Genomic DNA, 25,410 nt, shown 5'->3' with positions numbered 1-25,410 from the left:
TGTGTGTACCACATTGAGCATGGAGAAAAGAAAGAAGACCAATGAACTGTCTGAGGACTTGAGAAACCAAATTGTGAGGAAGCATGAGCAATCTCAAGGCTACAAGTCCATCTCCAAAGACCTGAATGTTCCTGTGTCTACCGTGCGCAGTGTCATCAAGAAGTTTAAAGCCCATGGCACTGTGGCTAACCTCCCTAGATGTGGCCGGAAAAGAAAAATTGACAAGAGATTTCAACGCAAGATTGTGCGGATGTTGGATAAAGAACCTCCACTAACATCCAAACAAGTTCAAGCTGCCCTGCAGTCCGAGGGTACAACGGTGTCAACCCGTACTATCCGTCGGCATCTGAATGAAAAGGGACTGTATGGTAGGAGACCCAGGAAGACTCCACTTCTTACCCCGAGACATAAAAAAGCCAGGCTGGAGTTTGCCAAAACTTACCTGAAAAAGCCTAAAACATTTTGGAAGAATGTTCTTTGGTCAGATGAGACAAAAGTAGAGCTTTTAGGGCAAAAGCATCAACATAGAATTTACAGGAGAAAAAAGAGGCATTCAAAGAAAAGTACATGGTCCCTACAGTCAAACATGGCGGAGGTTCCCTGATGTTTTGGGGTTGCTTTGCTGCCTCTGGCACTGGACTGCTTGACCGTGTGCATGGCATTATGAAGTCAGAAGACTACCAACAAATTTTGCAGCATAATTTAGGGCCCAGTGTGAGAAAGCTGGGTCTACCTCAGAGGTCATGGGTCTTCCAGCAGGACAATAACCCAAAACACACTTCAAAAAGCACTAGAAAATGGTTTGAGAGAAAGCACTGGAGACTTAAGGTGGCCAGCAATGAGTCCAGACCTGAATCCCATAGAACACCTGTGGAGAGATCTAAAAATGGCAGTTTGGAGAAGGCACCCTTCAAATATCAGGGACCTGGAGTAGTTTGCCAAAGAAGAATGGTCTAAAATTCCAGCAGAGCATTGTAAGAAACTCATTGATGGTTACCGGAAGCGGTTGGTCGCAGTTATTTTGGCTAAAGGTTGTGCAACCAAATATTAGGCTGAGGGTGCCAATACTTTTGTCCGGCCCATTTTTGGAGTTTTGTGTGAAATGATCAATGTTTTGCTTTTTGCGTAATTCTCTTTTGTGTTTTTTCTTTTAAGACAAATTAAATGAAGATAATAATACCAAAGAATTTGTGTTTGCAATCATTTTCAGGAAGAAACTGAATATTATCTGACAGAATTGCAGGGGTGTCAATACTTTTGGCCATGACTGTGTGTGTATATATATATATATATATATATATATATATATATATATATATATACACACACAGCTATAGTCATATGCCTAAGTGTGCTTATTTACAACCATCAATTTCAAGGTATGCAATATATTGTTATGCTGAACAATTATGGTGGACTGATATAATTTGTATTTAAAAAAATATATATATGCCAGGAAATCAATCCTTATATAAAACGGAGCCCAGTTATATTAACCCCATAATCATATGCTTATTCTCAGTAAGATAAATTATATGTATCAAGTGATAGAGTGCATATTAGGCGTTTCCAAAACTAACTAAATTTATACCTGGTAATATACACTCACTGGCCACTTTATTAGGTACACCTGTCCAACTGTGTGTTAAGACTTAATTTCTAATCAGCCAATCACATGGCGGCAACTCAGTGCATTTAGGCATGTAGACATGGTCAAGACAATCTCCTGCAGTTCAAACCGAGCATCAGTATGGGGAAGAAAGGTGATTTGAGTGCCTTTGAACGTGGCATGATTGTTGGTGCCAGAAGGGCTGGTCTGAGAATTTCAGAAACTGCTGATCTACTGGGATTTTCACGCACAACCATCTCTAGGGTTTACAGAGAATGGTCCGAAAAAGAAAAAAAATCCAGTGAGCGGCAGTTCTGTGGCCGGAAATGCCATGTTGATGCCAGAGGTCAGAGGAGAATGGGCAGACTGGTTCGAGCTGATAGAAAGGCAACAGTGACTCAAATTGCCACCCGTTACAACCAAGGTAGGCAGAAGAGCATCTCTGAACGCACAGTGCGTCGAACTTTGAGGCAGATGGGCTACAGCAGCAGAAGACCACACTGGGTACCACTCCTCTCAGCTAAGAACAGGAAACTGAGGCTACAATTTGCACAAGCTCATCGAAATTGGACAGTAGAAGATTGGAAAAACGTTGCCTGGTCTGATGAGTCTCGATTTCTGCTGCGACATTCGGATGGTAGGGTCAGAATTTGGCGTAAACAACATGAAAGCATGGATCCATCCTGCCTTGTATCAACGGTTCAGGCTGGTGGTGGTGGTGTCATGGTGTGGGGAATTTTTTCTGGGCACTCTTTGGGCCCCTTGGTACCAATTGAGCATCGTTGCAACGCCACAGCCTACCTGAGTATTGTTGCTGACCATGTCCATCCCTTTATGACCACAATGTACCCAACATCTGATGGCTACTTTCAGCAGGATAATGCGCCATGTCATAAAGCTCGAATCATCTCAGATTGGTTTCTTGAACATGACAATGAGTTCACTGTACTCAAATGGCCTCCTCAGTCACCAGATCTCAATCCAATAGAGCATCTTTGGGATGTGGTGGAACGGGAGATTCGCATCAGGGATGTGCAGCCGACAAATCTGCGCCAACTGTGTGATGCCATCATGTCAATATGGTCCAAAATCTCTGAGGAATGCTTCCAGCACCTTGTTGAATCTCTGCCACGAAGAATTGAGGCAGTTCTGAAGGCAAAAGGGGGTCCAACCCCTTACTAGCATGGTGTACCTAATAAAGTGGCCAGTGAGTGTATAGTGGTGGTGTCTCACTACCCCGATGCGCGTTTCGCGGTTTGCTTCTTCCAGGGGCGTGGTTTTGTGAGGGAAAGGATGGTATTTAAATATACCGGTGTCCAATAACAATGTCAGATTGATAAATACCTGCCGGTGGCATAGTGACGCATGAACACTAATGCCACGCCCCATAGTAACCATCGATTCCCTAGAGACCGCTCAGTGAACCACAGCTATCAATTAAATGTGGTCACATAATGAGCGCCTCAGTGAATTCGCCTGGGTCTGGGTAATCAGCGCATGCGTTTTGCTTTTTACAAGGTTAGAACAAGCCTTAAACATTCCGCAAGGAAAAAAACCCTTATTGTCCTCACTACTTTTTAAAGATGTCTTTCCGGGATCATAATGACTGTGGACAAGAAGATCCTTTAAATTTGCAGAACGACGAGCCGTAAATGCAGGTGTCATAGGTAAAAATTGTTTCAAAATAGGGTCCGTTTCCAAGATCTTCCAATGTTTTTTAATTATATTTATCAGATCATACCACTCAGAGCAATAAGTTGAGATAAATCTAATAGTTTCACCATCTTTTTCTTTCTTTTTACTCTTTTCTCCATAAAGATCATTTCTACCTATTTTCATTGCTCTATGATAACCTCGTCTGATAGTTCGATTACTGTAACCTCTTTAGAGCAGATTCTTCTTGCTCTTAGGAACTGTCCTACTGGAATTCCACGTATCAAAGATTTAGAATGTGCAGAATCTGCCCGAAGGAAGGAGTTTGTAGCAGTTGGTTTGCGATAGATACCTGTATGTAATATACCATCTTCAGCTGCAGTTATCTTCAAATCCAAAAATTCCAAGGATCGTCCATATTTATATGAAAGCTTAATATTAAGATCATTTGAATTGAGTCTCTCCATTAGATGATGTAATTGACTAACCGATCCCTGCCATATAAAAAATACGTCATCTATATATCTTATCCAATTGTGAACCCCCTCCATTTCAGGAATGCTTTCATCTTGAAAAATATAACGTTCCCATGCCCCAAAAAAAAGGTTAGCATAAGAGGGGGCACAAGGGGCACAAGAGATTACAAAGAGCATGTTGGGCTCTTTGTAATCTCTATATACTGAATGGCCAAAGCTAACTCCTTTATATGTGTCATATGCTTAGACCCAGCCTGATTTATTGAGGCTTCCATTATATGATTGTGCCTGTATAGAGTTTGGACTTAATACAAATAGTCCATTTTTGCCCGCAGGCATTTTGGTCTCTTTGTAATCTTTATATATTAAATGGCGGTATGTGTGCGCTGATTGTTCAGATCCAGGCTGATTCACTGAGGCTGGTAATTTCCCTTTTTCCCTCCTTTCAACTTTAATATGCTGAATGGCAGTACGCATACGCTGATTACCCAGACCCAGGCCGATTCACTGAGGCGCTCATTATGTGACCACATTTAATTGATAGCTGTTGTTCACTGAGCAGTTTCTAGGGAATCGATGGTTACTATGGGGCGTGGCATTAGCGTTCATGCGTCACTATGCCACCGGCAGGTATTTATCAATCCGACATTGTTATTGGACACCGGTATATATAAATACCATCCTTTCCCTCACAAAACCACGCCCCCGGAAGAAGCAAACCGTGAAACGTGCGTCGGGGTAGTAAGACGCCACCACTATATATTATCAGGTATAAATTTAGCTCTTTTTGGAAACGCCTAATATGCACTCTGTATCACTTGATACGTATAATTTATGTTACTGAGAATAAGCATATGATTATGGGGTTAATATATCTGGGCTCCGTTTTATATAAGGATTGATTTCCTGATATATAAAATAAATTATATATATATATATATATATATATATATATATATATATATATATATATATATATATATATAAAAAAAATAAATTATATATATATATATATATATATAATTTATTTATTTATTTTTTTTTAAATACAAATTATATCAGTCCACCATAATTGTTCGGCATAACAATATATTGCATACCTTGAAATTGATGGATGTAAATAAGCACACTTAGGCATATGACTCTATAGCCAAGTGTGTGTGTGTGTGTATATATATATATATATATATATATATATATATATATATATATATATATATATATATATAATGAGAAAAAAAATTTTTCCTGTGAATTTAATTCTTATGTACTTTTGTTTGCCAAAAATTTATACGGATGATGGTTAACTGATTTGCGGTGACGTCTCATTTTTGGAGACATCTTGTTTCATTTTATTGTGTGTGTCTTTTTAAAAATATATTGAAATAAATCTTATTTTAATGGAACGCTTCTATCTGGAGTTTATTTACTCTGGTTTGTGATATATGAAGCGTTAAGTAGAAGTAAAGTGGGCATGATATTTCTATAAATCCCATTCACTGTGCTTGCATCGTAGAACACAGCATTTTGGGCGCAGCGCAGGTGATCTGTGTCCAGAACGCTGCTATTCCAGATCGTGGGCATGTACACTAAGGGGTGGGGGAAGGTGTTTTTTTCTTTATTTTTTTATTTTTATTCCATTTGAGCGATTTTCCTGCCTCCCCAGCCCTCCTGTTAGCATCTTCTGGAAAAATGCTCTAGTTTCTGTAGGGATTGTACTCGCTCAGGTGCAACAGGTGGCAATCAGGAGGCATGTTCCTTTTTAAAGTTCATGGGGTTTATTGCTTCACAAACCCACAAAACAAGAGAACAAAGGAAATAGCCTTTAGGTCAGGCAAAACAAAGTACAAATGTTCAGTACTTTAGGCTTAGTCCTGGAGCCTCAACACACACAGGAGGCTTCCCCCTCCCCACATACAGCCCTGTGTTAAGCAGTAGTCTACATTATATAGGTATAGCCACACCCACGAACCCACCACCTGACTAGTCGCGTGACTGTGACATCACCACAGGTCCTTAAACACATATAGAGGTACGGTGATGTCCCTTCGTGCTTACATGCACTAAAGAAAACACTCCGGGCAACATCAGAGACAAGTCATCTCTGAGACACATACCTCCCATCGACTATACAACCCTTAGCCACATACCTCCCCCTCTGCCTAAAGCTGTGGGGCTTGGCACTTTCCCCCACTAGACAAGGGATTCTTGAGAGGGCATCGGCATTACCATGTAGCTTCCCTGCTCTATGTTCTACACGGAAGCTGAAGTCTTGCAGGGCTAAGAATCAGCAGGTGACCCTAGCATTTTTACCCTTTGTTTCCCTCATCCATCTGAGTGGAGCATGGTGTGATATCAACCTAACCTTACGTCCCACTAGATAGTACCGTAACGTATCCACTGCCCACTTTATGGCCAAGCACTCCTTCTCTATGACCGAGTAATTCCTTTCACATGAAGATAGCTTCCTACTCAGGTAGAGAACAGGATTCTCCTCCCCATGTATCTCCTGGGAAAGGACTGCTCCTACCCCGACATCTGAGGCGTCTGTCTGAAGAATAAATTCTCTGGGGCCGTCAGAATGGGTTGCTTACATAGAGCCCCTTTCATTTCTTGGAAGGCTGACTCCGCCTCCTCGGACCATCTGACCATTACTGATTTTGTCCCCTTAAGAAGATCAGTTAGAGGCGTAGCCACCATGGCTAAGTTTGGGATGAACCTCCTGTAATATCCCATGATCCCCAGGAAGGCTCTAACTTGATTTTTGGACAAAGGTCTCGGCCATGTTTGAATTGCCTCCACTTTACTGACTTGGGGTTTTATTTTGCCTCGACCCACTACATATCCCAGGTACTTGGCTAATTCTTACCCAAGGCACACTTCTTTTTGTTTATTGTAAACCGTGCGCCTCCCTTAGAGCATCAAACACTGCTTGGACCTTTTCCAGGTGACTCCCAGTCCGGGATAAAGATGACGATATCATCCAGGTAAGCAGCGGCGTATAGCTTATGAGGTGCAAGGATTCTATCCATAGCCCTCTGGAAGGTTGCTGGAGCTCCCTGCAGGCCAGACGGCTTTCGGACATACTGGAAGCATCTGTCTGGTGTAGAAAATGCAGTCTTCTCCTTGGCTTCCTGTGCCATGGGGGATCTGCAAATATCTTTGTCAAATCCAAGGTGGTTATGTACCTGGCGTGCCCAAGTCTTTCACTGAGCTCATCAACGCGTGGCATGGGATGTGCGTCGAAATTGGAGACCTTCCGATGGTCATTGCAGAATCTCCATTCACCATCAGGTTTTGGGACCAGGACAGTCGGGCTCGGTCAACTGCTCTTGGATTCCTAATTGACTCCAAGCTTCAACATACGCTGCACCTCCTTGGAGATTACTTCTCGACGGGCCTCAGTTCAATAAGGCTTCACGTTCATCCACACATGTGGCTCTGTCAGAACTTCGTGCTCAACGACCTTCGTGCACCCTGGCAACTCTGAAAACAGGTCCCTGTTCTTCTGGAGCAACTCCTGGCACTGCTGTTTCTGGGCCTTTGATAACTTCTCCGCTAGAGTAACCGCTCCAACCTCACCTTCTGGGTTGCCCAGCAAGCACTGAGTTACCGCTGGGTCTCTATCTTGCCATGGCTTGATGAGGTTGACATGGTAAACCTGGTTTGGTTTCCGACTTCTGGTTGGTGAATCTTAAAATTTACCTCCCCAAGCTTCTCCACCACCTCATACGGCCCTTGCCATTTGGCCAAAAACTTGCTCTCCACCGTCGGAATTAGCACGAGAACTCAGTCTCCCTGATTGAACTGCTCCACTCTTGCTGACCGGTTGTAGACCCTGGCCTGAGCCTCGTACCTGGCAGAAGTTATGAATGGGTCACTGAGGAGGATAGCAGGACCAGGCCAAGCCACCAGAAAACCAGAGAGGTTGGTAACTAAGCGGATTGCAGACCCCTGATCCTGTCCACACAATTAGCAGTTGCCGTGGAGCGTACCTACAATGCCGTAGACGCCTCTGCACAGCCGGAGAGCTAACTCAGCCTAAAGCAAGAAAGGGGAAATCTAAACTGCCCCGGAGCAGACCCCAAAGGAATAGCCCCCAAACATATATTGTCGGTGAGACAAGATGAAAACACAAACGCAGGTAGAAAAATAGACTGAGCAAATGATGGGACCCAGACTGACAGGACAGGAAAGGAAAGACACTCTCTGCAATCACGCAAAAAACCCTGTAAAATCCAACACGTCTGAAGCTCAAAAAAACACTGAAGTCACACGACTTCGCCCCCACTATATCAGCACTCTGGTATATACTGAAAGCAAAGCAAAAAGAAACCAATATAACAGGGGACAGAACAAACTGACACAAGCAGTAACATATGGGCGGTGATCCAGCACAGCCCCAGCAGGAGCAAGCTGACCCGCACAAAGCAGAGATAGACAAAACCAGATCAAATGCAAAAAGATTAGCAAATTAACCACTTAGCTGAAGCATGCAGGAACAGAACAGGGGACATCAGACCTCAGAAGGCACAGCAAGAAAATCACCAGCAGGGATTGAAGGAAGTCAGCTGTCTTAAATACTCCGGTCAGAAACCCCAGATCTTCAATCGTCATTATCAGGTGGCAAGCCTTTGTCAGTCTGACCAGCTCCACTACCTCCAGTAACCACCAGAGGGAGCCCAGAAAGAGGATTCACAACAGGAGGTGTTCTTTCACAATAGGCATCATATTCGCAATCCTCTGCTGCATCAGTGCCACATGCTCAATGACGCTTCTGTGGGGCATGACTTCAGCTTCCCAGGTTTCCTTGGCTATATCCAGGAGACCTCGCGGATGTTGGCCATACGGAAGCTCGAAGGGCGAGAACCCCCGTGGAGGCCTGTGGAACTTTACGGATGGAAAACAGCAGATACCGTTCCAGTCTCTACCATCTTTCTCTATGGCTTTTCTTAGCATATTCTTCAGTTTCTTGTTAAATCTCTCAACCAGGCCATTTGACTGAGGATGGTACACTGAAGTCCTCAGCTGGAGATTTGCAGGGCCTTGCACAACTCCCCTCATCACTTTGCTCATAAAAAGTGTCCCCTGGTCGGTCAGGATCTCCTTCGGAAATCCTGTCCGGGAAAACACATGGACCAACTCGCGGGCTATACTCTTCGGGGAGGAATTTCTCAGGGGAATTGCCCCAGGATAGCGTGTGGCATAGTCCAGGATGACTAATATATACTGATGGCCCCGGGCTGATTTAACTAGGGGACCGACCAAGTCCATGGCAATTCTCTCAAATGGTGCCTCAATAATGGACAATGGTACAAGGGGGCTCTGGAAGTGAGAGGTGGGGGCAGTTAACTGACATGTAGGGCAGGGCCTGCAATAATTTACTATTTCCCGGTGACACCCAGGCCAATAGAACCTCTGCACAAACCTGTTACTGCGTTTTTTCCACCCCTGGGTGTCCCCCCAAGATGTGTGAATGGGCCATGTCCAACACTTTTTGTCTATAGGGGCCTGGCACTATCAACTGCTCTAACAACTCCTCCCTTATTTTTGTGACCCGGTATAACAACTTCCCACTCATCATAAAATAGGGAAATCTTGTGTCAGCCCCCAACTCCTGTGCAACCCCTTTAATGACGGTGACATTGTTGAAGGCTTCCCTCAGAGAAAGGTACCTATGTTGGGCAGTCCCAAAATTCTCACTGGCCACCCCTAACTCCGGAATGTTAGATACAGGGGACACTTCCTCCTCATCCCTCTACAAGGACACAAAAAGGAAACCTGACTGTCTCTGGTTGTGGCGATACCTTATTGGGGTTCATTGGTTCCCTACTCTTGCTAGCGATCTCAGAACACTTTCCCCACAGATCCCAAAACAAACAGAAATCCCGACCTATAATTATAGGATGCAACAAGTCCTGAATGACGCAGACTTCATGGGACTCCGCACAATGCGTCGTTTCAATGTCCACTCTGGCCATAGGGTAGTCCTTTGCATCACCATGTATGTACCGAACGCTGACCTTTTCTCCGGGAGTAGGTTGAGAGGAAAAGTGTCCCTCACAAGGGTCACCAAGCTCCCAGAGTCTAGCAGGGTGTTGAGTTCATTTTCCCCTTCACCATTGAGGTCTGATGAACTCCCTCTTCTGGTGAAGGAATTTAGTGAGGCTGATTACAAAGCACCTGAGCAGAATGATGATGACTGGGTGACTGGGATTGCTGACTGGATATAAGGCAGCCGACACCCTTCTGCCTTGCGGGTGATTTCTCTGAGGGATTCTAGGAGACCAGTCTGATTCCTGCTCCTCAAAAGCTAAGTTTTCTGCTCTGTTTTTTGCATTTGTGTTTTGGTTTTGTTTTGCCTTGTTTTTCTGGATTTCTGCCTTCCCCTGCTGGGTGAGCTGAATTCCTTTTTGCTCTGTCTTCAGAAAATACCTGAGTACTGATATAGTCTTTTTGAAGCCTAGCGTCTTCAGGGCTTTTTTCCCTATCAGTCTGTTGGCTCTTGTTTTTTTAGAGGGTTTTGGCGGATTGCAGACAGCAGCTTTTCTATTCTGTCCTATTTAGTTAGCTTGGGCCCCATCATTTGCTCAGCCTATGTTTCTATCTGTGTGAGTGTTTTTTCATCTTGCTTCACCGTCATTATATGTTGGGGGCTGCCTATTGCTTTGGGGTCTGCTCTGGGGCAGTTTAGATTTCCCTTTCTGTCTTTAGGCTATGTAGTTCTCCGGCTGTCATCGAGGGGTCTAGGGCACCGTAGGAACCCCCCACGGCTACTGCTAGTTGTTGTTGTTAGGTTCAGGGGTCTGCAATCCGATAGCTGCCAACTTCTCTGGTTTTCTGGACTTAGCTAGTATTTGTTTTTGCCTCCTACGGTGATTCATTCATAGCAGCAGGGCCATTACTGCTTGACCGTTCACCTTCACGGGACACGCTAGAGGCCCCTCGTTAGGTGGAGAGTTCACACTGCAGGCTGGATATGCATAGTATGAACTACGGCGTCCCATGCTGCAGTCCATCTGCTTGGTGGTCTGGGGACAACGGGCAGCTATATGTCCTTGCCCGTGGCACCTCCAGCAAATAACATCACCTGTGGGGACCTTGTGCACCACCTCCCCCCCGCCGCTTTTGACCTTGGATGCCCCACCCCTTTTTGGGACTCCGCCCCCTGCTGGGACCAATATGGAATGGGCTGCCTCCCCAAGGAGCCTTCCATCCCCTTGTATCTCTTGACCAGTCCGACCAGTTCATTGCCATTCTGGGGATCACCCTGTGCAACCCAAGTCTGTAGTGATCTCTGCAGGGAATGCACAAACCGATCCATCACCACTCGTTCTACCATCTGTGCAGGCGCAGAAGTCTCTGGCTGCAGCCATTTCTAGACCAGGTGCAACAGGTCGAACATTTTGGGGGAGGCGGTTTGTCCCGGTGATAGATCCAGCGGTGAACTCGCTGTGCCCTGATAGTCATTGTCACCCCGAACATCTGCGAATCTCAGCTTTTTGTTTGGGTTACTCCTTGGCGTCTTGCAAAGTCAAGTCATAGTACGCCTTCTGGGGCTCCCCCATCAGGTATGATGCCAGTACCTCTGCCTACTGCTCTGGCTGAAGTTTTTCCCTCTCAGCCACCCTCTCAAACACTGTCAGGAAGGCCTCATCATCCTCAATGGTCATTTTCTGCAATGTGCGTCTTACCGCCTTTTTGACGTGGGCGTCCTCATCCAGACCTGGGATTGGGGCGCTCGTCCTGCCCTGGATGGCTGCTGCCAGAAGCTGCATCTGCTGCCGTTGCTCCTGCTGGCTCTGTTGTATCTGTTGCAACAACAGCCTGTTGGTCTCTTGCTGCTGTGACTGGACCCAAGTTTTTTAGCAGGTCCTCCATTTTTCCCGGCAATGCTTGCTGTAGACTTGACCCAGGACATGCAGTATCAGTCTTGCGTCTCTGCTGGAAATGCTGCCCGCACGTCTAGCACCATTTGTAGGGATTGTACTCGCTCAGTTGCAACGAGTGGCAATCAGGAGGCACATTCCTTTTAAAGTTCATGGGGTTTATTGCTTCACAAACTTACAAAGCAAGAGTACAAAAGTAATAGTCTTTAGCTCAGGCAAAACAAAGTACAAATATCCAGTACTTCAGGCTCCGTTCTGGAGCCTCAACACACACAGGAGGCTTCCCCCTCCCCACATACAGCCCTGTGTTACACAGAAGTCTACATTATATAGGTATAGCCACACCCATGAATCTATCACCTGACTGGCCACGTGACTGTGACATCACCGCAGATCTTGAAACACAAATAGAGGTATGGTGATGTCCCTTAGTGCTTACGTGCACTAAAGAAAACAATCTGGGCTACATCACAGAGACAAGCCATCTCTGAGACACACCTCTCCCATCCACTATACAACCCTTAGCCACGCCACATTTCCCATTGACTTCCATTACACTTGGTAGAGGCCGTCGAGCATCTGACCTGCTCAATTTTAGCATTTTAGTGCTCTATCATCACTAATATTTATAAATATGATTGTAAAGTGATCCTTCAGCCACAGTGCCTTGGAAAAGTATTCAAACCTCGTAAACTTTTCCACATTTTTTCACGTTATACCAACAAACTTAAATGTATTTTATTGTGATTCTATGTGCTATAGCAATGCAACGTAGCAAATACTGGTAAAATATAATGGAAAAATGTAAAACTTAAAATTCTGACATGCACTTTTGTAGGACCACTTTTTTTCTGCAATTACGTCTGCAAGTCTTTTGGGGCATATGTCTATCAGCTTTGCGTATTGTGAGGTAGCGCTGTCATTTACTTGGGGAATTCTCGCTTGGCAGCAAACAAAACACATCCGGCCCGGGTTTTCCATCAAGCATAGCAGTCCATGCATAAACTTCACATAAACAGCAGAGCGTCCATTATAGCTTCCCACTGTAAACCCAGTGTTCACACAGGTTGTTCAATGTCCAGCATACAGGCTCTCTTAGCCTCATTTACCGTATTTTTCGGACTATAAGACGCACCGGGACCATAAGACGCACCCCAATTTTCAGAAGGAAAATAGGGAAAAAGATAATAATGTGTCAAATGGGGGTCCGTCTTACAGTCCGAATTCAGCTTACCTGGGAAGGGATCCGGCACAGGTGGAGGAGTAGTCACAGGGGTCATTCAGTGGTCCAGGCTCGTGCGGTGGCGGCGTTGTGCTGGGGCAGGTGGGCTGTGCTGGGGCAGCTGCGCTGGGGCAGGTGGGCTGTGCTGGGGCAGCTGCGCTGGGGCAGGTGGGCTGTGCTGGGGCAGCTGCGCTGGGGCAGGGGCAGCTGTGCTGGGGCAGGTGGCCTGTGCTGAACTGGGGCAGATTGGCTCTGCGGGATGAGGGTGGCGGCGGGCTGTGCTCCGGTGCGGGGGCGGCGGCTCCGCCGGTATTTCCTCGCAGCCCGGAGGCCCCTGCACACCCCTTGCTGGCCGCCGCCATGTTGCGGTGGCCTCCGGGAACATGGACGAAGGAAAGATGACCGCCGGTCCGGGGACGGCGAATGCGCGGGTTCAGATCTCATCCCGAGATCTCCGAGGACGAGATTCAAATCTCGGCAACGAGATCTCGTCCCCCGAGATCTCGGGAAGAGATCTGAACCCGCGCATGCGCCGTCCCCTGACCGGCAGCCATCTTTCCGGCGTCCATGTTCCCGGAGTCCACCGCAACATGGCGGCGGCCAGCAAGGGGTGTGCGGGGGCCTCCGGGCTGCAAGGAAATGCCGGCGGAGCTGCCGCCCCCACACCGGAGCACAGCCCGCTGCCACCACCGCACCGCAGAGCCCCGCCCGCTGCCACCACCGCACTGGAGGTTAGTATATTGCGACCATAAGACGCACCCCCCCACTTTCCCCCAAAATTTAAAAAATTGCGTCTTATGGTCCGAAAAATAAGGTATCTCACTCACGTCGGGGTCTCCACATGGTTCCGTCACTCATGCTGCAGACGTCCATATCCCTCCAGGGAACTTTCAGGCTCTGGCAGCCATTACACACAGCCACACACAGGCTGTTAGCCAAGAGACAATCCTGCGCACGTGACCTTCCGCTCTGGACCAACCAGGTCCCTGCATTCACCACATGTGACCTACCCTGGCCACATTATATGGTCCATAGCCACGCCCACCGGGTCCCGTGACTATGACCTCATCACAGGTCCTTCACATACTCACATATCCTTTTACTACAGGCGTTTTCAGACACACCCCTGGGTGGGTTTGTAGGTAACCAGACCCCGCCCATCTCTCTAGTTACCTGGAGACTTCTCCCTCTCATATTAAATCAGCATCTCAGCAAAGACATTGCTGATCACACATACATAAGTCTCCATCTCAAAGCCACCCACTTTGAGATACCTAACGGCCATTCAATATTCTGCCATTCATCCTTTCTCCTGGGACCTCCACACAGCGCCCCCTAGCGGACACAATGGTTACTACACCACATACCTCGCCCCTCTGTTCAAACTTGTGGGGTTGAACACACAACATTACATCAGGCTCTCGAGACTGGGCACTCATTACAACTTGCCCCACAGGTTGAGAGAACCTTTTCCACCTGTCATACGGCCTCCTCTCTACGTTAGGCCTCCCCCGCCCCCAGCGGTCAGAATATTGGTCCTCATCTTTGGCCCTCCATTTACAGTCTGTCTGCGTCATCAGACACTGTCTAGTCACCACCTTCCTCTCTCTGTTTATTCCGTTCCCCGACCAGCTCCCCCGGTTGGTACGGTCATCAGTCTTAGTTGAGCCTACTGTCTGGCCCGAGTCTGACCCATTCACCGTCTCACAGGAACTCATTTCTCTCAGCCTCTTATGACCCGTCAAACTGCCACTTGCTGACATTCTTCGACCATCTGTCCTGTCGCTTCTCGGTGAAACCCTTCAGGTCCCTACATCTTAGGTTGGAGGCAGCCGCCACCTGGTGTTTCGTACCTCTTTATTGATTCGCCGACGGTCCTGCCTCAACTGCTCAATCTCTTGCAGGTACCCCACTCGATACTCCAAGAGCATCCAAAAGTCTCTCAGGCTCTCCACGGAGCCAACCAACATGATGGGAATCTTATCCACTTCACTGGACACCTGGTCTTCATCATCAGGAGGGATCCTCACCCTCACCACACCGGAGCTATTCGCAAGGTCTTGCATTACTTTCCCAGATCTTCCAATGATTCTCCCTATCAGAGCTTTGGGTACCAGCACCACATCTTTCCGCAAACCCAGCCATCCATCCATAGCCTCCCTTGCTAACTCTAGGCATTGAGCAGCCTTCACATTACTCTGCCTGACCCGCTGTTTGGTGTGGAGACATTGTAGATGCATCTCTTTCAGGACAGCTACTCGGTTTGATGTATCTTCTCTGTTCGATACTATCACCAACTGCCGAGTCTCAGGTGCCCAGCGTACCTTACACGCTTTGACCGCCTCTTGGAAAGCCTCATGCACACCGTCCTCCGCACAGGCTTCTTGCATGTCCTCTGGTACATCAATCACAGACTGGAAGGTTGTGGTCTTGCTCTCTTCCTGGACGGAAGGCTCTAGCTTTACCACGGACACTTCCCTCACTACAGTTGAGCCGACCGGGTGACTGTCTTCTTCAGTTCTTAACTCACGAACTTCACATGATTTGATAACTTCATGACCCTTTGCCACAAGGACTACTGGCCGTTCTGTCCTGTTGTCACTTGCACTCACCCGCGGTAAGTCTTCGTCCAATTTCTCCTGCAGAATACTTTTAACTACTCCCCTGAGTTCCTCCATCTCTTCCCTAAGAGTCTTGTTCACATTTTGCCACATTGACAGGTGACCTCTGAGCTCCAAGACTTCTTTCTCAAGCCCTACCACATCCTCTCTTAAGGTGTTGTTCACGCTGTGCCACGTTTACAGGTGACCTCTGAGCTTCAAGACTTCTTTCTCGAGCTCCTCCACTCTGTGCTCGGCCGTTTGTCTCATTACACTTTCTCGTTCAAGATGTTCCTTCACTGTCTCTTTTATTAACTGTTTCTCCTGCTCTTGTTCTCTTTTGGCCAGCATGTGTTGCACCATTATTTCTTTAATTATATCGTCAAAGGGTACCCCTGGGTTAGTCCCGTCAGTCGAGTGAACCCCCCCCAGTTACCCTCTGACTGTGTCTCTACTCCCGTTAACTTCTCGATCAGGTTACCATCAGCCCTGTCACGAGTTTGTCAGCACAGCACTAGATTCTGTCCTAGTGGTGGCTACTGGCAACAACACGTCACAGTCACACCACACTGTACGGTGAGCTCCCAAGACACACACTATCCGTGTGTCAGCTCCGCTCTTTTTGTTTATCACACCCTTCTCATTCACACTGTTGTACTCTTCAGGTGACGTCAGGTCAGTAAATTCGTCCGTCGTCATTCTTTCTCCGGTCGCCCCTTACTTTCAGGCCTGTCCACGTTAGGAGGCGTCAGCGTCTCAGTGTCTGCTAGCCCTACAGTAGAAACGTCTCTACCCTCCTGCCCCACATCATCAAATATGACATAGTCCCGGCACCTCTCAAAGGTATGTACTAAGTTTGGTGGCATTCTACCGCCTTGGCACTCCCCCTGTTGTGAGTTCATTCTCTGGTTCCCATTCTGGACTCCCTCTGGTGGTGTCGGGAGGTGGTGCGGCTGGTTTGATTGGTGGAGATCTGCCACCTGAGAATGAGGATGACGATTGGATCTCAGGATTCTCAGATTGGATTTAAGACAGCCGACGCCCTATTCAGTTGCTGGTGATTCCTTCTGGCTTGTCAGCTCTTGGTTGTCAGCTCTGTTCCAGTCATCTAAAGCTAAGTTTTTTGCTAATGTTCACACTTGATTTTGTTGGTCTATTCAGTTTTTTGTGTGGTCTGCCAGCCCCGGCTGGGGACTGAGCTGAATTTCCACTCTTATTTATCAGTATTTGGCCAATTGGCTTTTTGTCCCTTACTAGTTTGGTCTCTTTTTGCTCTGTCTCAGAATATTTCAGAGTGCTGATATAGTGGGAGAAGTCTAGTAACTTCAGGGTTAATTTTGCTATCAGAAGTGTTGGACATTATTTTGTAGGGTTTTTTGCAGGTTGCAGATAGTGTCTTCCCTTTCCTTTCCTGTCTAGTTAGTTTGGGCCCCATCATTTGCTCAGCCTATTTTCCTGCCTGTGTTTGTGCCTTCATCTTGTTTCACCGTCAATACATGTGTGGGGGCTATCTATTCCTTTGGGGTCTGCTCTGGGGCAGTTTTTTTTCCCTTTTCTTGCTTTAGGCTTATGTAGTACTCCTGCCGTGACAAGGCGTCTAGGTTCATCGTAGGCACGCTCCACGGCTACTGCTAGTTGTGTGGTAAGATCAGGGATCTGCAATCTGCATAGTTACCAACCACTCTGGTTTTCTGTGGCTTAGCTTGTTTTGCCTTTTTCTCCTCGGTGACCCATTCATAACAGAATCACCAGCCATACCGCAGACTCTAGGGTACTCAAAAGCAGGAGAGAATTGTAAAAAGAAGGAAGAAAAAAAAAAAAAGTGTCAGAATTTTTTTTTTCTTTAATATGTATATTTTTTCCTCTTTTTCTCTGGGGCCGTAGAGGGATTTTTTTTTTTTTTAATGGAGATTAAGCAATTGTCTGATTGTGTGGAGCAGCTCACTGCTGAAGTGCGGGGAATTTCCACCTATCTCGCTCATTCACATGCTGCTGAACCAAGGATCCCTACTCCTGATGTGTTTTTTGGGGATCGGTCTAAATTTTTGAATTTTAAGAATAATTGTAAATTATTTCTTGCCTTGAAGCCTAATTCATCGGGGAACTAAATTGTCATCTCTTTGCTGCGCAGCGATCCCCAGGATTGGGCGTTTTCTTTGACACCTGAAGATCCTATTCTGACTAATGTGGATGCATTTTTTCAAGCCTTGGGGTTGTTGTATGATGAACCTAATGCTATTGATCAAGCTGAGAAAGCCCTATTGGCATTGAACCAGGGTCAGGATTCTGCAGAGTTATACTGTCAAAAATTTCAAATTTATCGGCGTTTGTGAACGCAAAACTACACGAGAGGAGTTGCCACCTTTTGGACAAATGTCTGAACCTATGCAATGTGATGGAGTTTTGTCTAGGGCGCAACGTCAGGAGTTTAGAAGGCGTAATAAGCTGTGTTTTTTCTGTGGAGACGTCTCATACTATTTCTGTCTGCCCAAAACGAGAGAAACGTTTTGCAGACACATTTGCTGTAGGCAGTATACAACCTAAGTTTGTTTTGGCGATTACTCTGATCTGCTCCTTACCCACATTTTCCACAAAGGCTTTTGTGGATTCAGGAGCAGCGTTGAATCTGATGGATTTGGACTTTGCTAAGCGTTGTGGTTTTTCCATGACGCCTCTGCGGACGCCTATTCCTTTGAGGGGTATTGATGCTACTCCTTTGGCAGAGAATAAACCGCAGTTTTGGACCCAGGTGACGATGCGAGTTGCCCCTGACCACCAAGAAAATTGTACATTTTTGGTGCTGCATAATCTGCATGATACTATTATTCTGGGTTTTCCTTGGTTGCAAACTCATAATCCAGTTTTGGATTGGAAATCTGGGTCTGTGGTGAGTTGGGGTTGTCAGTGTGTTCTTGGGGACGCTCCTGTTTTCTCCACCTCTCCTCAGTCTCATGATATTCCTGATCTAGCCGATTTTTTCTGATGTATTTAGTGAGAGCAAGTCTGCGTCTTTGCCTCCTCATAGCAGTTATGACTGTGCAATTGAGTTGATGCCTGGGTGTAAATTTCCCAAGGGTCAGCTTTTCAACTTATCAGTACCCGAACATGATGCTATGCGATCCTATATTAAGGAGTCATTGGAGGGTCATATTAGACCATCCTCGTCACCTTTAGGAGCTGTTTTTTTTTGTGGCCAAGAAAGATGGTTCATTAAGAACGTGTATTGATTATCATTCCCTTAATAAGATGACGGTTAAATATCAGTACCCGTTACCTCTGATGTCTGATTTATTCTCCAGAGTTAAGGGTGCCTGCTGGTTTACTAAGCTTGACCTCAGGGGGGCGTATAATCTTATTCGCATCAAGCACGGGGATGAATGGAAGACGGCGTTTAATACTCCAGAGGGACATTTTGAGTACCTGATGAAGCCTTTTGGGCTCACTAATGCCCCTTCTGTCTTCCAGTCCTTTATGAATGATATTTTCCGTGACTTTGTGGATAAGTTTTTGATCCTCTATCTGGATGATATTTTGATCTTTTCTAGTGATTAGGATTCTCATGTGGAACACATCCGGACTGTGTTCCGGATTTTGAGGGAGAATTCCCTGTTTGTTAAGGGATCAAAATGTCTCTTTGGTGTACAGAGGATTTCATTTTTGGGATTTATCTTATCTCCATCGACTATTGCAATGGACCCGGCCAAGGTACAGGCCATTTATGATTGGGTTCAGCCTACTTCTTTGAAGGCCCTCCAGAAGTTTTTGGGTTTTGCTAATTTCTATCGTAAATTTATAGGTAATTTTTCTGGTATTGTCAAACCACTGACTGATCTGACCAAGAAGAGCGCTGATGTGCAAAATTGGTCTCCTGAGGCTATCTCAGCATTTCAGGAGCTTAAGCAGAGATTTACTTCAGCTCCAGTTTTACGGCAACCTGATGTCTCACTTCCATTTCAGGTGGAGGTAGGTGCTTCTGAGATTTGGGGACAAAACAGCTCCTGCACCAAAGACCCTGTGACTTCTAAGATGTATCCCTGTGCCTTCTTTTCTCGAAAGTTCTCCCCATCTGAACACAACTATGCCGTGGGGAACCGGGAATTGTTGGCCATGAAATGGGCATTTGAGGAGTGGAGACATTGGTTGGAGGGAGCTAGACATCAAGTTGTGGTCCTCACCAATCACAAGAATTTGATTTATCTGGAGTCGGCCAAACGCTTGAATCCTAGACAGGCTAGATGGGCCTTGTTTTTCACGCGTTTTAATTTTGTGGTCTCTTTTCTCCCGGGCACTAAGTATGTTAAGGCAGACGCCCTTTCTAGGAGTTTCTTTGCCGATTCTCTTAGTGTGACCAAGCCTACTACCATCCTAGGTGAAGGGGTAGTTCTTTCTGCCATTTCGCCCGATTTGAGACGTGCCCTGGAGGAATTTCAGGAGGATCCCAAGAGGCCATGGACCCATATCTCAATGGATTTTATTTCTGATCTTCCTGTCTCTCAGAGAATGACTGTTATCTGGGTGATTTGTGATAGATTTTCGAAGATGGTCCATCTTGTACCACTCCCAAAGTTGCCATCTTCTGCTGAGTTGGTGCCCTTGTTTTTACAACAGGTGGTTCGGTTACATGGGATTCCTGAGAACATTGTGTCCGACAGAGGAGTCCAGTTTGTTTCCAGATTCTGGAAAGCCTTTTGTTCCAATCTGGGTATTCAGTTATCCTTCTCCGCTTTTCATCCCCAGACCAATGGACAGACTGAGAGAACAAACCAGACCTTGGAGTCTTATTTGAGATGTTTTATATCTGCTGATCAGGATGATTGGGTCTCATTTTTGCCCTTGGCCGAATTCGCACTGAACAATAGAGCTAGTTCTGCCACTTTGATGTCACCCTTTTTCTGTAATTTTGGGTTTCATCCTCGATTTCTCTTCAGGGCAAGTGGAATCTTCGTCCTGCCCAGGTGTGGACACGGTGGTTAAGAGAATGCAGCAGATATGGGACCAAGTGGTGGATAAGTTGTCACTCTCTCAGGAAAAGGCCCAGCGATTTTCCAACCAGCATAGGACCATTGGTCCCCGATTTAAAGTGGGTGATATGGTTTGGTTGTCGTCTAAGAATATTCCTATGAAGGTTGCATCTCCTAAATTTAAGCCAAGATTTATTGGTTCTTATAAGATTTTGGAAATTCTTAAGCCTGTTTCGTTTCGATTGGCTCTTCCAGTTACGTTCAAGATCCATAACTTATTTCACAAATCTCTGTTGAAGAGGTTTGTTGAGCCAGTGGTTCCTATGGCAGCACCTCCTGACCCTGTGTTGGTCGAAGGCAATGTGGAATATGAGGTAGAGAAAATATTGGATTCTCGTTTGGCTAGACGGAGACTCCAGTATTTGGTCAAATGAATCATAGAATCGTAGAGTTGGAAGGGACCTCCTGGGCCATCTGGTCCAACCCCCTGCTCAAAGCAGGATTCGCTAAATCATCCCAGTCAGATGTCTGTCCAGCCTCTGTTTGAAGACTTCCATTGAAGGAGAACTCACCACTTCTCGTGGCAGCTTGTTCCACTCATTGATCACTCTGTCAAAAAGTTTTTTCTAATATCTAATCTGCGTCTCCTCCCATTCAGTTTCATCCCATTGCTTCTAGTCTTTCCTTGTGCAAATGAGAATAAAGTTGATCCTTCTACAATGTGACAGCCCTTTAGATATTTGTAGACAGCTATTAAGTCTCCCCTCAGTCTTCTCTTTTGCAAACTAAACAATCCCAAATCCTGCAACCTTTCCTCATAAGACAGGGTTTGCAGACCGGTCACCATTCTGGTTGCTCTTTTCTGAACTTGCTCCAGTTTGTTGATGTCTTTTTTAAAATGTGGTGCCCAAAACTGAACACAATCATAGAATCATAGAATCGTAGAGTTGGAAGGGACCTCCTGGGCCATCAATATTCCAGATGAGGTCTGACCAAAGAGGAGTAGAGGGAAATAATGACTTCACGTTATCTAGACTGTATGCTTCTGTTAATACATCCTAGAATTGCATTTGCCTTTTTTGCTGCTGCATCACACTGTTGACTCATATTCAGTCTGTGATCTATTAGTATACCCAAGTGTTCTGAGTTCATTTTTCCCTTCACCAGTGAGGTCTGATGAACTCCCTCTTCTGGCGAAGGAAGGTAGTGAGGCTGATTACCAAACAGCTGAGCAGGTAGATGATGACTGGGTCACAGGAACTGATGACTGGATATAAGGCAGCCGACGCCCTGCTGCCTTGCCGATGATTTTCCTGCTGGATTCTTGGAGACCAGTCTGATTTCTGCTTCTCAAAACTAAGTTTTGCTCAGCCTTTTGTACACTTTAGTTCTTGTTTTGTTTGCCTTGTTTTTTGGCGTTCAGCCATCCCCGGCCTTGGGTGAGCTGAATTCCATTTTTGTCTCTGATCTGTTGATCTCTGGCTCTGTCTTCAGAATATACCTGAGTGCTGATAGTCTTTTTGAAGCCTAGCCACTTCGGGGCCTGTTTTTCCAATCAGTCTGTTTGGTTCATTTTTGGATAGGGTTTTTGCGGATTGCAGACAACAGCTTTTCTATCCTGTCCTATTTAGATAGCTTGGGCCCCATCATTTGCTCAACCTATCTTTCTATCTGTGTTAGTGTTTTTTCATCTTGCTTCACAGTCATTATATGTTGGGGGCTGCCTATTGCTTTGGGGTCTGCTCTGGGGCAGTTTAGATTTCCCTTTCTGTCTTTAGGCTATGTAGTTCTCCGGCTGTGATCAAGGGGTCTAGGGCACTGTAGGAACCCCCCACGGCTACTGCTAGTTGTTGTGGATAGGTTCAGGGGTCTGCAATCCGATAGCTTCCAACTTCTCTGGTTTTCTGGACTTAGCTATTATTTTTTTTTTTCCTCCTTCGGTGACTCATCCATAACACCCAAGTCTTTTTCACATGTGCTGTTGTTTAGGCCTATTCCTCCCATTCTGTATATGCTTTTTCATTTTATTGCCCAGATGTAGTACTTTGCATTTTTCCCTGTTAAAAACCACTCTGTTAGTTGCTGCCCACTTCTCCAGTTTATTTATATCTTTTTGAATCCTCTCTCTCTTCTCTAGTATTAGCTATCTCTTCTAGCTTTGTGTCATCAGCAAATTTAATCAGTTTACCCTCAATTCCTTCATCTAAATCGTTGATAAAGATGTTGAACAATACAGGGCCTAGGACAGAGCCCTGTGGTACCCCACTTGAGACATTCTTCCAACTGGATGTGCAGCCATTTACGACCACTCTTTGTGTCCGATCACTAAGCCAGTTATGAATCCACCTAACAGTTGCCTTGTCCATTCCATACTTAGTCATTTTTTCAATAAGGATTGTATGAGATACTTTGTCAAATGCTTTGCTGAAGTCAAGATATACTATATCTACAGCATTTCCTTGATCCACCCAATCAGTGATTCCGTCATAGAAGGAAATTAAGTTAGTCTGATATGACTTATTAGTTACAAACCCATGCTGACTCTGTTTAATCACTTCATTCTTATCCAGGTACTGACATACATGTTGTTTAATAATTTGTTCAAAGATTTTTCCTGGTATAGAAGTCAGACTCACCGGCCTATAGTTGCCTGGGTCCACATTCTTCCCCTTTTTGAAGATAGGAACATTTGCTCTTCTCCAGTCTTCTGGGACTTCTCCTGTTCTCCAAGAATTTTCAAAGATTATGGAGAGGGGTTCAAAAATTTCTTCTGCTATCTCCTTCAGTACTCTGGGGTGTAATTCATCTGGACCTGGAGACTTGAATTCATTTAGGTTAGCTTAGTGTTTCCTCACTATCTTTCTGTTTATAGATATCCTGGATTCTTCTATTCCCTTAATAGGACAGTGAAGAACAGTTGATGTTACATTTCCTTTCTGAGAGAAAACAGATGCAAAATAGGAATTTAAAAGTTCGGCCTTCTCCACATCCTGTCTTACCATTTCATCATTTTCATCCTGTAAAAATCTTATAGCATCTTTGACTTTTCTTTTACTTTTGACATATCCCCAAAATCCTTTATTATTGCTTTTGACATCTCTTGCAAGCCTCAATTCATTGTCCGCTTTAGCTAATCTGATTTGTGCCTTGCAGGTTCTGCAGACAGCATTATATTCTTCTTTAGAGATCCCTCCCTCTTTCCATTTTATAAACATTTCTTTCTTCCTTTTTACATGTGCTTAAGTTCTGTGTTCATCCATCCTGGCTTCCTTAAATGCTTCCTATTCCCTCTTTTCGGAATTGTTAACAATTGTGCTTTGAGAATTTCATTTTTCAAGATTTCCCATCCTTCCTGGACATTTTTGTCTTTAAGGATATCCAGCCATTGGATCCCTCCAATTCTCTTTCTGAATCCCTTAAAATCTGCCTTTCTGAAATCTAACCTTGACGTCTGAGTCTTCACAGGTCGTCCTCCTCTATTTATCCAAAATTCTAAAATAGCATGGTCGCTACCTCCCAGGGTTCCAGCCACTTTTACCTCCTCAACCATTTCCTCCCTGTTTATAAGGATTAGATCCAAGGTAGCAGTTCCCCTTGTTTTCTCCCCTACCTTTTGGAAGATAAAGTTGTCAGCAAGAGAGGATAAGAATTTCCTTGACCTGTTAGTTTTGCCTGAGAGAGATTCCCAACAAATGTCTGGATAGTTGAAATCTCCCATGACAACTATGTCATATTTTTTGGAGAACTTGGCCATTTGATGCATAAAGAGTTCATCCATATCTTCAGCTTGCACAGGCGGCCTGTAGTAAATGCCTACAATGGTGTCCTTTCCATTGTTCTGTCCTTGTATTCTTACCCAAACAGTTTCCACAGAACTCCCAGTCTCTGAAGTTTCAATCTCTGTGCAGATATACGCGTTTCTAACATATAATGCGACACCTCCTCGTTTATCAAGTCTGTTTCTTGCAAATAAGTTGTATCCTTCTAGTCTTGTATTCCAATCATGTGTATCGTCCCACCAAGTTTCAGTGATTCCAATGACATCATATTTATTTTCCTGTGTTAGTAGTTCCAATTCTCCTTGTTTGTTGCCCATGCTTTGTGCATTAGTATAGAAACATTTTAGTTTGTGATTGGTTTCTCTTTCTCCAATATTTTTATTATTTAGATTCTTTTGTCTTTGTTCTTCCTTTCCACTTCTAATAGCAGAGTTCTCAATAGCATTTGTCAGGTGTATGGCTTTTTCTGGTCTTTTGCTTCCCTTCCCATGTTGTTCTAGTTTAAAGCTCTCCTTACAAGTGTAGCAAGGCGACTTCCAAATACATGTTTTCCAGTCTTCGTAAGGTGCACCCCATCTCTAGCAAGTAGTCCATCGTAAAGGTAATTCACTCCGTGATCCATAAATCCAAATACTTACTGACGGCACCATCGATGTAGCCAGTTGTTCACCTGCAGAATCTTATTCCACCTCCTTGTTCCATGGCCATCCACTGGGAGGATGGAAGAGAAGACCACCTGCGCTCCCAGTTCTTTCACTTTCTTGCCTAAGTCTTCAAAGTCTCTGCAGATGGTTTCCAGGTCGGTTCTTGCGGTGTCATTTGTCCCCACATGTAGTAGCAGGAATGGGTAGTCAAGGAGGACTCTGAAGGCGTACAAGGTTGCTGTTTGTGGGCAAAGTCTTATCCTGATGTATTTCTTCATCGTTTTCCTGCGTGAGATCCTGGTACTGGTTCCTGAGAAGTATGGGTGCTGACTGCCTCTTGATCCTCCTGCTTCTCTGGGTCACATGTCTCCATTCCTCTGTTTCTTCAGGTGCACTTCGAATTTCTTCTCTTTCTGTAACATGAAGAGATAATTATGCTCTGTCTAAGAACTCTTCACCTTCCTTAATGATCTTCAACGTAGCTACCCACTCTTCGAGATTTTGCAACTTTTCCTCCAACAGGGACAGAAGCTTGCATTTGTGGCATGTGAAGTTTGGCTTTTCCACTGGTAAGTCT

General features: G+C 45.4%; 1 protein-coding gene across 10 annotated transcripts in view; it reads left to right on the top strand.

Moving 5' to 3' along the window:
* HIVEP3 (HIVEP zinc finger 3) overlaps positions 1 to 25,410 on the top strand; it is a 432,823-nt gene that overhangs the window by 87,714 nt on the left and 319,699 nt on the right. The gene's annotated exons all lie outside the window — the stretch shown is intronic.

The sequence above is a fragment of the Dendrobates tinctorius genome, unplaced genomic scaffold, assembly GCF_039654945.1.
Source record: "Dendrobates tinctorius isolate UK_male_01 unplaced genomic scaffold, ASM3965494v1 ptg000015l, whole genome shotgun sequence".
NCBI classification, from domain to species: domain Eukaryota; kingdom Metazoa; phylum Chordata; class Amphibia; order Anura; family Dendrobatidae; genus Dendrobates; species Dendrobates tinctorius.
This window is presented reverse-complemented; position numbering and strand designations above follow the sequence as displayed.